The sequence below is a fragment of the Crinia signifera genome, chromosome 4 (genome assembly GCF_055691185.1).
Source record: "Crinia signifera chromosome 4, ASM5569118v1, whole genome shotgun sequence".
Taxonomy (NCBI): Eukaryota; Metazoa; Chordata; class Amphibia; order Anura; family Myobatrachidae; genus Crinia; species Crinia signifera.
In genome coordinates, this window is record NC_139220.1 from 89,679,724 (window position 1) to 89,695,449 (window position 15,726).

At 45.1% G+C, this 15,726-nt stretch overlaps 1 long non-coding RNA gene across 1 annotated transcript in view; it reads right to left on the bottom strand.

Moving 5' to 3' along the window:
• The window catches only part of LOC146072356 (uncharacterized), a 55,768-nt gene that overhangs the window by 10,883 nt on the left and 29,159 nt on the right, over positions 1-15,726 (bottom strand). Inside the window, exon 2 of the long non-coding RNA XR_014473087.1 lies at positions 6,812-6,942. This is a non-coding gene — a long non-coding RNA (uncharacterized LOC146072356). The remainder of the gene's footprint in view (positions 1-6,811; positions 6,943-15,726) is intronic.

The following is a 15,726-nucleotide window of genomic DNA, read 5'->3' on the forward strand; positions in this document are numbered from 1 at the left end:
GGTAGATGGTGAGACAGGTATGCAGAGAGAGGGGGCACAAGAGAGGGGTGCTGGGAAGAGATGGAGTGCTGGGGAGAGAGAGGGGGCCTATGGATAGAGGGATGGGAAGAGAGATGGTGGTTGGAAAACAGGGAGGGCAATAAATAGAAAAAAAAGGGAGAGGGTAGGGAGGGAGGGAACATAGGATAATGAGGGGGACTGAGGAGACAGATTGGTTAGAGAGGCAGGGTGGGGAGAGAGGGGGGCTGAGGAGAGAGGGGGGCTGAGGAGAGAGGCTGGGTGGAAGGGGAGAGTTTTAGATGGGAAGACAGGGAGTGGGAGAGAGGGCTGGGGCACAAGAGAGGGAGTGCTGGGGAGTGAGAGGGGAGTCTGGGGAGAGAGGGATGGGAAGAGAGAGGGTTGTTGGAAGACAGGGAGGGCTATAGAGTGGTGCTGTGGAGACAGTAATTACTTGTACAGTTCCTCCTAATACCCCCATGCCCTTTGATCACCAGCACCTGCGGTTATCACTTTCAAAGGTGCTGGAAGCTCCATGTCTTCCAGCATTGGGTCGTCCGCTGAGCGGCAGCTCCATGTCTCCCAGGGTTGGCCCTTCCGCTGAGTGGCAGCTCCATGTCTTCTGGCGCCAGGCCTCCAGTCAACCCGGGCCGCCCGCTGAGCAGCAGCTCCATATCTTGAGATCCCTGACACCGGGCTGCCCGCTGACAAATGCTGGCAGGTCAGGTGCCGAGAAAATAGAAAAAGAGTCCACAGCAGCTGCTGAAGGGGGGTATGGGAATGCAGGGGACGGTGGGCCAGCTTCTGCCCCTGCGGCAGTGGTTTATAAAATATTAAAATACAAAAAAAAACTTCACGAGGGTGCAGTAGATAGCTTGTTGGACTTTGGGGCCCCCCAAACTCCTGTGCCCAATAACAGCTGCATCCCCTGCACCCTCTATAGTTATGCCACTGGGTGACATTTCAGTGAACATGTTTTCATGTTTATTAACGGATCCAAAATTGTATTATACCTCACTATTGGCCTTCAAGCAAGAATTTAACTCAAATTGCACCAGAAAAAAAATGCATCCATATTTACAGTATTAAGTAACTCTAACATGTGGGGTCCCACGGGAAGATTTACTGTAGCTTCCCATACCACTCTAATATTCAGGTTTGAGCTATCATTTCTGTATTGCATTCTAAAAAATGCTAGATAAAATCTTACTGGTTGCTATGGCAATACCACCACTTGCCTGCTTTAGAAGCTTTAGTAAATCTACCTGTAAGCAACTGGCCCTTTTATTTATATATATATATATATATATATATATATATATATGTGACAATAGGTAGTGAACCAGCGGCGCTGACAGGTGTGACTACTCCAGCCAATTAAGGAACCTTGATGACCAGAGCGATCTAGCAAGGGAGCACTAAATCCAATTAAGGACTGCAGCCTCCTCCAAACTCCCTGGACTCTGGGAGAAACAATGGATATGTCAAAAAAGAGGACAGGAGGGGCGCTCCATAGTGCATAAATGACAATTTTCATAAAATGATTATAAAACCAAATCCATATAGAGCAAACAAATGCCCGTACCATAAAAGTGAACGCTGTGGGCTGGGTACCACAGTTTTTTTGTATATACAAACGACCCAGCAACCTCCTACCAACCTTCCGGAGTGCTAGCTCCATCCACGATCACCCGCTGGGAACACCAAAGGTAAGAACAGCGTGCCATTGGAAGCCCTAGGGACAGAGGCGTGCAGGGGAGCCAGGCACATGTGAAGTGCACGGTCAGGTTCGGATCTTTAATCCGTTGTAGTGAATGGCAACTGTTGGGTGAGAATTAGATCTGAGGCAGAGGATATGCTTAAACAGGGTTAATTTTTATTACTCGCCCTCTAACAAGAGGGTAGGTCACAGCGGTAGGCAAAACAATTTACTGTAACCACAAGGTTACCGACACAATGCAGCGTAATCAATATCACACTTCAATATGACAGGATTTACATAACAATGATGTCCTATATAGTGCAATTTAACCTAAACAGAGCCTTAGTGTATACTTCTATATCCCTAGGACAACTTGTATGAGGTTAACACACAGTAATGTACCTTTAACGTACTAAGAACACAACTCCACTTATTCTGATAACCACAATGTCTGCAATACCCAACAAGGGGTGACCTAAAGGTACCCGTACCAGATTACTGCCCTGGACCCGAATCTAGTACTCGGCCTGTGCACAGGAATTAATGTCTCAAATGAAACGACCCGACCTTCCTACGGATCAATAGCAGTGGTCTCACATTACTTAGGCCTTCCTACGGATCAATAGCCTAGAGAGTACTTTAAGCAGGGGAATGAGGCTGCTGTATCTTGGGGCAAGTGAGGTCACTCTTACACGATACGGCAGTGACTCCAAACAACTCTAATACACAATACAGGGCAAATCTTCCAAATGATCCAACTTTAGGAACAGAAAATATGTATGTCTATCACCGGACTATCCTTATTGTCCCGATGGATTTGGTAGTGACTAGATACAAGACAGGGGCATGAAGAAATAGGTGAGTCCACTGGTTCTGTGAGGTACTCCAAAGTACCAGGGCAGTTCAGAGCCCCATGACCCTTGAGGGAATCGGTAAGGGGTTTGGAGGTCAGCTGACCGGAGGGGCTCCGCAGGCAATCCAGGCCTTTTACCAACGAGGTAGCCTGACTGGGAGTGAGATTAAGGAGCTATCATTGGGGAGCGAGCTGCTGGCATGGGTCACCTGAAGGGGCTTAGGGTACCTGTGGCAGTTGCAGGCTCCCGCCCGTTGTCTCCCGATGCGCACTCCTCCCGGCTCTATCTGGATGGTGCTGGGGCCTCCCGACTGTGGTTTGCCGAGCCACTGATGTGGGGTGATGCCACCACCGGCTCGGATCTCTTGCTGCCGGACACCTCCATCCTCGCACACAAACTTCTCTGCCTGGCTCCATGCTGCTGCGGCCGGTCACCCCTGCACAGTTCTCTGTCCCGGTCAGGAGTACTGCTGCTCTGCTGCGGGTAAGCGCGTGGCTCAATACAGGGCCACCCGCTCGGCTATCTTCTCATCCCGCTCGTCACGTTGCCTTTTTCCCTCTCTCCATGCTGGGACCTCTTTCCCCTCTGCATCCACCCACTTTCTTCCTCATTCCTGCGTTCTCCTTCACGCCACAGCCTCCTCCAAACCCGGCCGGACTCCTTCCCCTGTTCCTCACCCAGGGGAGTCCTGCCTCCTGTCTCCTCGGCGTCAGCACCTCGAGAGGGGTTAACCCCTGCTCTGCCGGGGTGCCCGCTGCGGGGTGCCACACACAGACAGAGCGGACGTCTGCTAGAACCATGGTGGGAATTGAACCCATGACCTCAGTGCTGTGAGGCAGTAATGCTAACCATTACACCATCCGTACTGGCTGATGTTGGATAACTTTTTTTTTACTTCAATCATGGAAATGATAAAATAGAAACAGGTTGTCTTTGTCTTCTATTCAATTTAGTTTGAAGAAATGAAACTACTAAGTGTGACAAATAGACAAAAATAGACTAAGGGCCAGATTCTCTAAGCTTCAAAAGTGATAAAATAGAGAGTGATAAACAGCCAGCCAATCAGCTCCTACCTGACATTTTTCAAACACAGCCTGTGACATGGCAGGTAGGAGCTGATTGGCTGGCTGTTTATCACTCTCCGTTTTATCACTTTTGAAGCTTAGCGAATATGGCCCTAAATCAGGAATGGGACAAAACTTTTTTGCTCCACTGTATGTCAAATTGCAACAATCATTCGTATCAGCGGCAGCTGCTACCTGTGGGCTGCATCGCCAATGAAAGACTGCACAGAGAGCAGACCAGCGCATACTTACATAATTGTAAAGTTGTATGTAAGATATGTGCTGGCTGTATTAAGGGGGCCGTACATCTACAGATCAATTGTCAGATTGGACTGGTTGGAACAAAAACCTGGTAATTTCTGAATGATAGTTTTTGCCAGTTTTCTAGCATTTCAAAGCAAATGGTCAACTGTCATTTGCTCTCATCCATTACCAGGATTTTGTTCCAACAGCCCAATCTGACAATCGATCTGTAGATGTATGACTACCCAGGGATCAGCAGCAGCCGCCACAGCAACACAGGACACAGCTTTCCAGCATTCAGTCTATTATCAATAAGCCCGCCCCTGACTTCCATTGGCTAGTTTCACAGGAGTCAGGAGGCGGGTTTATTGACAATAGGCAGGCTGAATACTGTAAGCCAGTGTCCTGTGTTACAACATTGATCACCATGTAAGGCAGCCAGCACATATCTTACATACAGTACAACTTTTACATGTATGTTGATATGTGCTGTACAGCTACTCCTTTGCAGTCTTTGGTCGTAGCAGCAGATGCTAGTGATTCCTATGGATGTTATATTAATATACCTTATATATTGGGTTAAACCATTGTACCAGGTAAAAAGAATGATTTCTGTGTGACGCAATTGTGCTACACTGAAATCATTTTTTTTTCCTGGTTCCATTGTACAGGAGGTGGTGTACCTCCTTTTTGGTTTAAGTGGGCTGCACCCCCTTAATTTGGTGCGCCACAGCACTTCACAAAAGAAAAGTTTTTTCTTGGCTTAAACCATTGTACTTGCAGAAGACATGGTAATCAACTAAGTAGTAAAGTTTGTTTTATTAAATGTCATACTGTAGTTTTCTGTGGTTTTTTTGAGGTAGCCAGACACAGAAGAATTAATTTTACAAAGATTCCTTGCCAGTTTTATACATAAAAGAGACACGGTAATGATAATGTGCAAAATGATAGCACAATTAACTAAATGAGATTAATTACACAGGTGTGGTACTAATAATATCTCTTGAAGTTTAGGTGCAGTATAATGCGAGGACACAAACTTCCAAAGTATTTGTTCATTGCATAGCAACACATGGCTGGTTCAGCATTTTGTTCTGTCAGCAAAGCCAGGTTTTATAATGAGCAGAACAAAGGGTAAAAATATGCACTGGCCGCTGTCATGGCCACGGGTAGAACCATCACCCCATTACATATATTCCACCAAGATGAGCGTATATGTATGGCCACAAGCCTCTGCTTGAAATCGCGACAGCCAGGGGCATAGCAGCAACAATATGCTTTATTTCATTAAATAACACATTTTTATTAAACTATTTTTAATTATTCCTTTAAACATTGTATTTTATTTACTATTTTAAGCAAAAGCCCTGACCAGGGGTTCTCAACTACAATTGTCAAGGGGATGCAGTTGGTGCTCAGAATAGAAGACCGGGGCTGGAATCTCAACAACTGTAGCAATACTGATTCTAGAATTCTGACAGCCAATATCCCGAACATGGGTCCTTATTCAGGTCCATTCCCACAAGGAGCTCGGTCGCGCGGTCACCAATGTTTCTTCTATACGCATTTCTGCGCATGTGCATGCACTTGTTGCGTGCGGCCACGGCAGACAGATAGTTCGCTGGGTGCATGCAAGCTTGTGGGCGCCTACATCACCACAAGTAGACACGCAACCTTACATAGGTGTGAGCCTTCGCCATCACTCTATGGTCGGCGACCATCGAATGAGGGGGGCAGATCCACCAGGCTGTGAATGGATTTTACTGTGTAACATCCATTCGTATGCCCTGTGTGCGAATTTGCCTTGCAAATGGGTGGCGGCCAATCACCATTTGCAATACAGGGTTTGGTGGACTAGCAAGGCTGCTGCGAATCAACCAGAATAACCCCCATAATGTATCAGGTAGGTTAGAGTTTGGCTGTGTGGGGAGGGTTACTGGGAGTGACTTCATTTGAGTTTTTACTACAATGATAGTAATTGTGTAGTGAAGGTGCCAGGAGCCTGAGTGCTGTCCTGGCGCAAAGTCTGGTGAGAGGTCATGCTCAGGGCCAGATATACCACTAGGCCCCTGTGCTGTTATGAGGTACTCGCTCCCCCCTCTCTCCCACTCTCTCTCTGTCCCTGTTCCCCCTCTCTGCCGCCCTCACTCTCACTCTCTTCCTTTGTCTCCCATTGTAATACCCACCCTCACACTCTTCCCTTCTCCATCTACCCTTATCCCTTCCTTTCTCTCCCTACTCTCTCCTTCGTGCTCTCTCTCTCCCCCTTTCACTCCCCTGAGCACTCCCACTTGCTTTATTTACTCTCCTTCTACCACTGACTCTTTCTCTCCCTGATGCTGTCTCTCTCACTTTCTGATACTGTTTCTCTCTATCCCTGATATCTCTCCCAGATTCGGTCTCTCCCTGACAATCTCTCTGTCTACTTGATACTCTCTCTCTTTCTCCCTGACATTCTCTCTCTCCCTGATACCATGTCTCTCCCTGACAATATCTCTCTCCCTGACATTGTCTCCATCTCTTTCTGACATAGTTTCTCTATCCTTCTCTCTCTCTTCCTGTCACTGTCTCTCCATGACACCATCTTTCTCTGTCTGACACACTTTCTCACTCGTTCCCCCTTTATCTTCTGTTTCTCTCTATCTTCTTTCTGCTATCCTTCCCTCTCCCCCTTTACACTCCATCTCTCTCCTGGACACTCTCATTCTTGTTTTGTTCTCTCTCTCGCTCTCTCCTTAACATTGTCTCTCTTTCTCTATCTCTCTATTACATTTTCTCTTTCACTGTTCCTCACTCATTCTCTCACCCTGAAACTGTCTCTCTATCTGAAACTGTCTCTACCCAACCCCTCACTCACTTCTATCATTAACAATGGGGGGGGGGGGGGTTCTTCTGGATCTTGCTGAGGGGCATACAAAGTTCTAGTTGTGCCCCCTGGTTACAATACTTACCCTACAACTATCAGGATCATGGCCATAAGAATTCCAGGGTGATCTTCTGTCCACCGGCATTCTCATCACCAGGATTCCATACCCAACACTCATTGAGTACCACTGAAAGGTCAAGTTTTGTGGATTTCTGTCTGTAAAACAGAAGGGATAATTAATGATAGATTATCTTGCCTGTGTATGATTACAACATTCCTCAGATCATGGTGGTCCTGTTCAGTACATAAAGATTAGGGTTGAGAACCCCTGATTTGCACCATCACATACGGACATTAGTATAATACTTTCCTAAGCATGACTGCTGACAGAGGACATGCCTGACCCAGCCAACATTGAAAGGTCTAGTATCTGAAACCTCATCACCCTCCCAGCATTCTCTGAATACTGCGAACACTACTGTTTCTCCTTTGTTGTTTGATTCAACTCATTGTTTGTCTTATGGCTGATACAGAGCTGTTTTTTTTTTTTTTTTCAATGAAGAGGTGCCAGCTGCAATCTGCATTATTCTATATTTATGATCTTTTCAGAAACATTCTTATTGAATTATACTTAACGTTTTAAAATCCTGTTATTGTATCCAAATATGATAATTGATTGACCCTTTAGAGGGTACATAAGAAGGGAACCTGGCCAAAATATGATCTCATTCATGGAAAATGTTTCATTGCTATAGAGTTGAGGCAACAGAGCCGCAGATCTCTACACAGGAAGGAAAACACTGTTATCTCTACATTTACTTTATAAAAAGATAAACTACATTTTTTGTATTAGTGAGTACAGCTAAGTAAACTCAAGAGGGGAAAAAACTATTACTCTTCCAGAGGCTTTGAAGCATTGTACTGCACAGCGTCAAGCTTTATAATTAGCGAGCAAGCACTCGCTTTTTTGTTATGAAACAACATTTTTTCTATCTGTAATGACTTTGCTGGTTTCTACAGGTAAAGAGTAGCGAAATAGAGAATTTAATGTACAGCAAAGTGGCATTTGCATCTGTGTCCCAATAGACTCATTGCTGTCTTATACTTTGTGAGTTTGATCAAAGCAATGTTGCTGCCATTTTAAAAATGGATTTTTAGGAGAAACTGAAGAGCAGCCCAGGTTGGAACTGTGTGGGGTGTGCTGGGTGTGTGGGGTGTGCTGGGTGTGTTGAATATTCCTCGCACTCCTGTGAACCTAGCCAATTGGAGTCCAGGGGTGGGCCTAACAGTGTGTACAAATCTATCCTGGTTCCTGGTGGCGCAAGTTGTCTGATGCACTCAGTGCTGGTAATCCCAAGGAGATTGATCCAGCACATATATTACATAAATGATTGATAACATATATATATATATATATATATATATATATATATATATATATATGTGTGCTAGTGTTCAGTCTAGCACCCGCTATCTTTGAAAACCAATGCAGTTCCTCTTCTTTGCCTGGGATGTCACTGTGTGCTGTAGTGCTTCTAGCACTGTGTAGTCTGTATATCAGCACTGATATGTAAACCAGACCTGTGCTAGAAACACCACAGCAGACAGGGACACCACAGGCAGGGAACAGGAACTTGATGGGTTTTCAAAGATAGCAGGTGCTAGAGTGAACACTATGTGCTTAGCCACCCCCCCCCCCCCCCCCATTCCCCTGCACTTCCTGGTCGCCACTGAACACACTGCATTTTTGTTAGTTCAATTATGTATATTAGTTTAAATAGCCACATAGTTAAAAATACTAAGGGGGTATTCAATTTGGGATTCTGACTGTTGGAATGTCCCGACAATTGGAATCCCGGGCCATTTTCGTTTCATCCGACAGTAACTCAACAGTCGTAATTCAATGTTATGGCTGTTGAGTGTCGGAAAGTCCATGGATCAGCGAAAACGGCTGCGCATTGTCGAAAAACAACCATGAATTAGATAATCCGGGACCGTTTCCGACAAAACAGATCCAGTTGGATCTGGCACCCTTCAATGCTGTCATTAACTGCAGCATTAAATAAGTGCTTGCCAATATTTCCCCCATATTGAATACCCCCTATACCCGCTAAAATGTAAATTTCTAAGTTATGAAAAGGTTAAATTGTCTTCTTTAATTGCTGCTCTAGTATTAAAAATAATAACTAGCGCCAGGCACATTGCACATCATTTATTATTGTTCAGATGATTATCTGTTGTACAACTGAACAGCTATTTGAGGCTATGAACTGAATCTGGTGACCTCTTTGTAGAAATAATAAGTCAATGCTTTATATGGAATACTTGGATAGACTGAGACATGTTCTTTGTCATGTCAACACCATGAGCCAATTTGGAAGACCTGCAAGCTTCAGATGCACCTGTAAATTCATCACTTGCCCAGTAAAAGATGTGCAGGTCTCACATAAATATTTGATGCTGGCATGTTATAAAATATGTACATCTGGTAAATGTTTTTTATTTTTTATTTTACAGCTCTTCATCTTTAGTGCCTGACTTCACATAGCTGGCGTAATTGTTCTGACAGTAAATAAGCCTCTTCCAACAATGTTGTATAATCTAGTTTTCATATTTTAACACTGACTCCAATAGTTGGAAATAGAATATTATTTGCAGAAACTTTTCTTTCAATTTATATTGTAAGTGCAACCCCACATTTTATTTTTCTGTAAACTGCCCCCATCATACCGCGTGCCTGTACAGTTGTAGAATGGCATGGCCGCATGAGAAAACACAGCACTTCAAAGTCTGCACTCAGACTTGTACCAACCAGCGGTGGCTCCATTTCTGGAGCTGCAGCGCGGTCAGAACTCAAACATCCCCGGCTGGGACTCACTGGCAGGGGTATGGGTCATGAGGTCGACATGGTCTAGGTCGACAGTCATTAAGTCGATTACTGTAGGTTGACAGTCATTAGGTCAACACAAAAAGGTCAACATGCATCAAGTCGACATGGTCAAACGGTCAATATGAAAAGGGTCCACGTGGGAAAAGGTTCACATGAGTAGAGAAGTTGCCCATGCCAACCAATCAGCTGATCTGTTTGGCTAATTTCTCCAATATCATTGCTTAGTACATCTACCCAGTGGCATAACTATGGTGCTGCGCACTATTTTCCCAGGGGGGAGCAAAATTTATAGTTAAGCCACTGCATGATCTACCTCTATATCATTGTAGTTAAACATTTGTGAAAACAGTGGGAAAAGACAGAATAGTGTCAAGGACAGCATACCATAGATGAGAGGGATCAAACGGTTGAGGGAGATAAACTGAAAAGTTGGCCAAAGCAACCACTCAATGATAATTACTAGCACAGACAATGAAATGAGTTCTAAAATGAGTGCGAAGGGCAATGGGCCGTATTCAATGCGGTCGGCATGGGAGTTAAATGGCAAGGATCGCTGAAAACAGGCGACCCTTTGCCGTTTAACCCCCGTGCCAGCCGCTCATCCTATTCAGAGGTCCAGGGGGAATCCTCACTGTCAGAGGACGGCGAGGATTCCCCCAAACGGCGAGGTTTTGCGGCTAATGCAGGGATCCCGCTGCATTTACCCGCACGCCTCACTGTTTTGGCGGCCGCACACACCATTTCCTCCTCACTGTAAAACCCAAGGAGGTGGAAGCGGCGTGTGCAGGGGGATCAGTTGAATACTGACCTGCGAGCTGTGACAGCGAGCAATCAGCACTGCTCGCCGTCACAGCCCGCAAAAGGGCATTGAATACTGCCCCATATGTCTTCATTTTATCTCTCTATTATGATTTATGCATCCCACCCCTTAGTATTATTTGTAAAATCTGTCAGAATATAATCTCAGTTTAGATGTTGGACCTGGATGGCTGAAGTGTCATTAGTGTTGTCATCGCTGTGATGATCTGTGTTGCCTAATTCATGATGGCAGCAACTACATCAACTCATGCAAGCATGGAGAACATGTGTACTGGGGGAAACGGTCATCTGTCAGATCAGACTTAGGTCGACAGTTATTAGGTCGACCCCGGAAGGTCGACTGGCCCCAAGGTCGACATGGTTAAAGGTCGACATGGGCCAATGTCGACATGGGTTTAGGTCGACAGTCATTAGGTCGACATGAGTTTTTCACTGTTTTTTGAGCCGACATGTGCCGACCATCCACTACCATCCACTAGGGCATGGTGGGAGAATAAAATAGTGTGCCGAGCGTAGCGAGGCACCGTGCCCAAAGCATTGCGAGCGAAGCGAGCGATGCGAGGGGCTGCGGTTCAACTCCAACTGTGTCCATGTCAACTGTGTCGACATTCGGGTAAAAAAACAGTGAAAAACTAATGTCGACCTAATGACTGTCGCCCTAAACCCATGTCGACCTTGACCCATGTCGACATTTAACCCTGTCAACCTTGGGGCCAGTCAACCTTCCAGGGTCGACCTAATGACTGTAGACCTAAGTCTGTTCTGACAGATGTACCGCTTCCGTGTACTGGATATGTATACAGAATTATGCCAAAAAAAGTCACACGCACACACAGCCACAGTACACCATTCTGGTGAATAATCACTCCTCTTCAATATCATGATATGAAACAGCTCAATTAAAATACATAATGAACAATCATTATTGCCACTCGGTCTGCTCGACAAAGATTTTGCAGGTGGGATTCAATGTCCCGCCTGCTGAGCGCTGAGAAGGCGGTGAGGCCATGAGAAGTGTCTGGGAATCGGCAAATTGCGGCGGCAAGCTTGTCTTTTCCCGGCCCGTTGGAAGTCGGGCACGTTCTGCCGAGATCCCTGTTAAATGCTGTAAAGGAAGACAGCATTGAATAGGGCCCCACCACAATTTCCATCATTGGGAATGGCGGCTGGAAATTGACTATACCCCAAATAATGCTTCAATATATCTTAGACTGTGTACCCATTTGGGCAGAGCCATTCTTACCATCTGCTTCATGTCAATGTATGTTTTATATGTGTATCACAAGCTCCTCCATAGATAACATTTTGTAATATGTTGTCTTTCTGTAACTAAAGGATAATATAAATACCAATAATATCAATGTTACGGGATAGACAAGTAACCAGGACATGTCAAATGAAAGCATATCCATTGCACTGTATTCCGTAGTAATATCACAGGTACATTATTTTTCTTAGGTTATTGTCATTGTAAAATATCTCTATATTAATAACAGCGAGAAAGCGCAAACGTGATTTTATTCATGTAGAGATTTAATCCTGTTTACAACAACTGATGTACATCCCCAGAGGCAAAGATTTTGTATTTGTGTAATAGATCCATTGATCTCCCAGGCTTAGTAGCTGTAATAAATCTGAATGAATAAAATGATTAAATAATATTTTACAGTGAGTACATAAAGCCCCAAGGCAAGCACACAAAACTAAAAAGAAAAACAATTTAAATATATAACAAGCAAACTACATACTTACACGTAAATTAATATTGCAACATTTTGGGGATGCAGTGTTTCTCTCAGTACTCAAAAACAGCGCAGTATGATTTACTTGCTACTGCCATTTGGGGGGAATGACAGGCAGCGTCAAGAAGAATTCCAGGAAACAGGGAGTTGTGGAGGAGTTGTGGAGGAGTGGGGGGTGTTGGTCCGTTTTTTTGGTGCCCTGAAGCCAATGGCCAGATGGTACTCGGACATAGGAGTTTACAACAGAAGCCTGCAGTCCTGCAGCTTCTGTATGTATTCACACTGCCATTGCGTGCAAAAACGCAACAGCGGTACAATTAGCATCCGACTCGGAATAATCCACAGTATGGGTTTTATTTCCTAAGATGGGCGTTTTATTGAAGATGGAATGTTGCTATGGGCAACCAATCAGATTCTATTATCTTCTAAATAAATAAAAAAGGCGTAGATAAGAACTGATTGTTTACTATAGGCAACATCCCATATTCATCTTACTAAATAAACCCCTATATGTTTTAAATGCAGTAGTATATGAAAATGCAGCTGGTTTTTAGCTTTTCCTTGTTAGAACAACTTTTAGGCCAATGTTGCTGATCGCGATGTGCAGAAAATCCTGTTTAGGATTCGCTGCACATTCACTACCAACTCTCCTGGTCACCCTATTCAACACCGCAGGAGCTTGCTGCCCCTGACTGCGATTTTTAACCCCTGCGGCGAATGCTGCAGGGAGCCGGGGGGATGGCGCAAGGTAAGGAGATGGAAGCCTACCTGCCTGCGCCGGAATGTGTGGGGGAAAAGGAGAGTTCCCGGGGACACAGGCAGCAGAAGCTGGCAGGGGACGCGTGCAGGGAGCCGCTGCACTGGTCCCACTCATGCATATGTAATGAGTGGGACCAGTGTGAAGTGAATATCTAATGAGCGGCTCCCCGCCCCCTGCTGGCGAATGCTTAAAAAAATAATAATAATAATTTTAAAAATTAAATATATATTCATGTGCTGCCAGCACATGAATACAAATAGCATGCCCCTTCACAGAATAAAGTTTCTGATTTTTTTACACCAAAATAAACCACATTATTTCCAGTTCACCTTAAAAGATGTTGAATGCCAAACGGTGAATCATAGCGAAAATCATGCTAAAAGCAGTTCTCCATCCTAGCATTGAATACACTCTCGGCGAATCCCGGTGAAATCCCCATTTAAATACACCAGCGAATTGCAGAGAGCATGAAACTGTGAACTGGGCGGCATTCACTGGTCGCTTTCAGCGAACAGTGAACATTGAATAGGGTGAATCAGATTTTCAGTGAAAAAGATTCACCGCAGGGAGTGAAAACTGCCCGAAAAAAGGTGAATCGGCAGCATTGAATACTGCCCTTAGAGTTAATTTTAAGACTATGGCCCTTATTCTGATTGAGTCGGACGGATGCGCGTGCGGTCGGACGGCTGATGTTTGGTATTTGCACATGTGCAGAGGCGTATCTGCGCATGTGCGAACACCTCGCACGTCCGAACACGGTGTGAGGTCCGTGCAGAAAACGAATGTACGGAACCATCCGAGCAGGGGGTGGAGAGGGGGGCGTGAAGGGCTGTTTGGGCTCATTACCATATGCATACGCCCCGTGTTTCTTGGGCGTTCCCATGAAAACGCTGGGCATATGTATGGTAATGCAGCCGTGTCGCACGTGTGGGGGGCGAACATCTGACATAGCCGGATGCCAGCTGCCTGCCCATATCCCTGCTTTCATACGGAAAAATGTCTGAGTGGTCTGGAGCACTTGGTGCTGCCTGACCGTTCAGTCCATCATTCGATGGTCGGCAACCATCGGAGGATGGGGGAGGTTCCCACAGATGGAGGAGGTGCTCACATGAAACATTCACTCGCTGTCCGTACGCTCCGCGTCTTACCGCATTCGGACAGTGTTAGCGATCCGTACGGTAGGTGGGGCTAAGAACAATCGGTTCCTGTCCGAAATACGCATCTGTCCGAATCAACTAGAATAAGGGCCTATGAGTCTAATTCAGCGTGGCTCATTAATCATAAAATTTGTGAAGCAAGCTGTTATGGAATGACTGTGCATGTTAATTTTTCCTTTCTGTCTAAGCGGTGGCTTTCTGCTTGCAGTCCACTTTGAAATCTCTGATTAGGGATTCATGCTGAGTCAATCCATTTGGATGTTGTCCAATTAGGTGTGATCATTTTTCAACTGATAAAAACAGCCTGATAGCGTAATTTTTAACCAATGATCGTTACCATGCTATCCTATTACAGGCTGTTTTTATTGGCCGAAAAATGACTTTCGATAGTTCAAAAACACATGGGATACGAGATAACTCTCTGATCCCATGTGCTATTATGGCTCCGGATCCTAAGGCACCCAAAGCATAATCCACGATATGTACCGCATATCGGGAATAATTAGATAGCCTCCTCTGGGAATTCATTAGCTTGGGTAAAGCTGGCCATACATCAAGATTGATTGTCAGATCTGGCTGGTTGGAACAAAAATCTGGTAATATCTTAATGACAGTTTGGCAGTTTTCCATAATTTTTAAGCAAATAGTCAACTGTCATTTGCTCTCATCCATTACCAGAATTTTGTTCCAAATAGCCAGATCTGTCAATAAATTTGTAGATATATTGCCAGCTTTAGTCAGTAAAGTAGATCCGGACAATTTATGAGATGAAGAGCTTAATATAATGTTTCACTTCACAGTTACATAGGGCCTTATTTTGGTTCATTCTTTCTGACAAAATCCTTCTTAGATGGACAAAACCATTTGCACTGCAGGGGGGGGGCAGATGTAACATGTGCAGAGAGAATTAGATTTGGGTGAGTAATTTTGTTTCTGTGCAGGGAAAATACTGACTGCTTTATTTTTACACTGCAATATAGATCTCACTTTGAAGTAAAACCCCACCCAAATCTAATTCTCTCTGCACATGTTACATCTGCCCCACCTGCAGTGCACATGGTTTTGCCCATCTAAGAAGGATTTTGTCAGAAAGAATGAACCAAAATAAGGCACAGTGTTTGCTCTTTGTCAGGGGGTTCTCCTGCCACACAGTGCTTGCTCTTTCTCAGGGGTTCTCTTGCCACACAGTGCTTTCTCTTTGTCAGGAGGTTCTCCTGCCACACAGTGCTTGATCTTTGTCAGGGGGTTCTCCTGCCACACAGTGCTTGATCTTTGTCAGGGGGTTCTCCTGCCACACAGTGCTTGCCCTTTGTCAGGGGGTTCTCCTGCCACACAGTGCTTGCTCTTTCTCAGGGGTTCTCTTGCCACACAGTGCTTTCTCTTTGTCAGGAGGTTCTCCTGCCACACAGTGCTTGATCTTTGTCAGGGGGTTCTCCTGCCACACAGTGCTTGCTCTTTGTCAGGGGGTTCTCCTGCCACACAGTGCTTGCTCTTTGTCAGGGGGTTCTCCTGCCACACAGTGCTTGCTCTTTGTCAGAGGGTTCTCCTGCCACACAGTGCTTTCTCTTTGTCAGGGGGTTCTCTTGCCACACAGTGCTTGCTCTTTTTCAGGGAGTTATTTTGCCACACAGT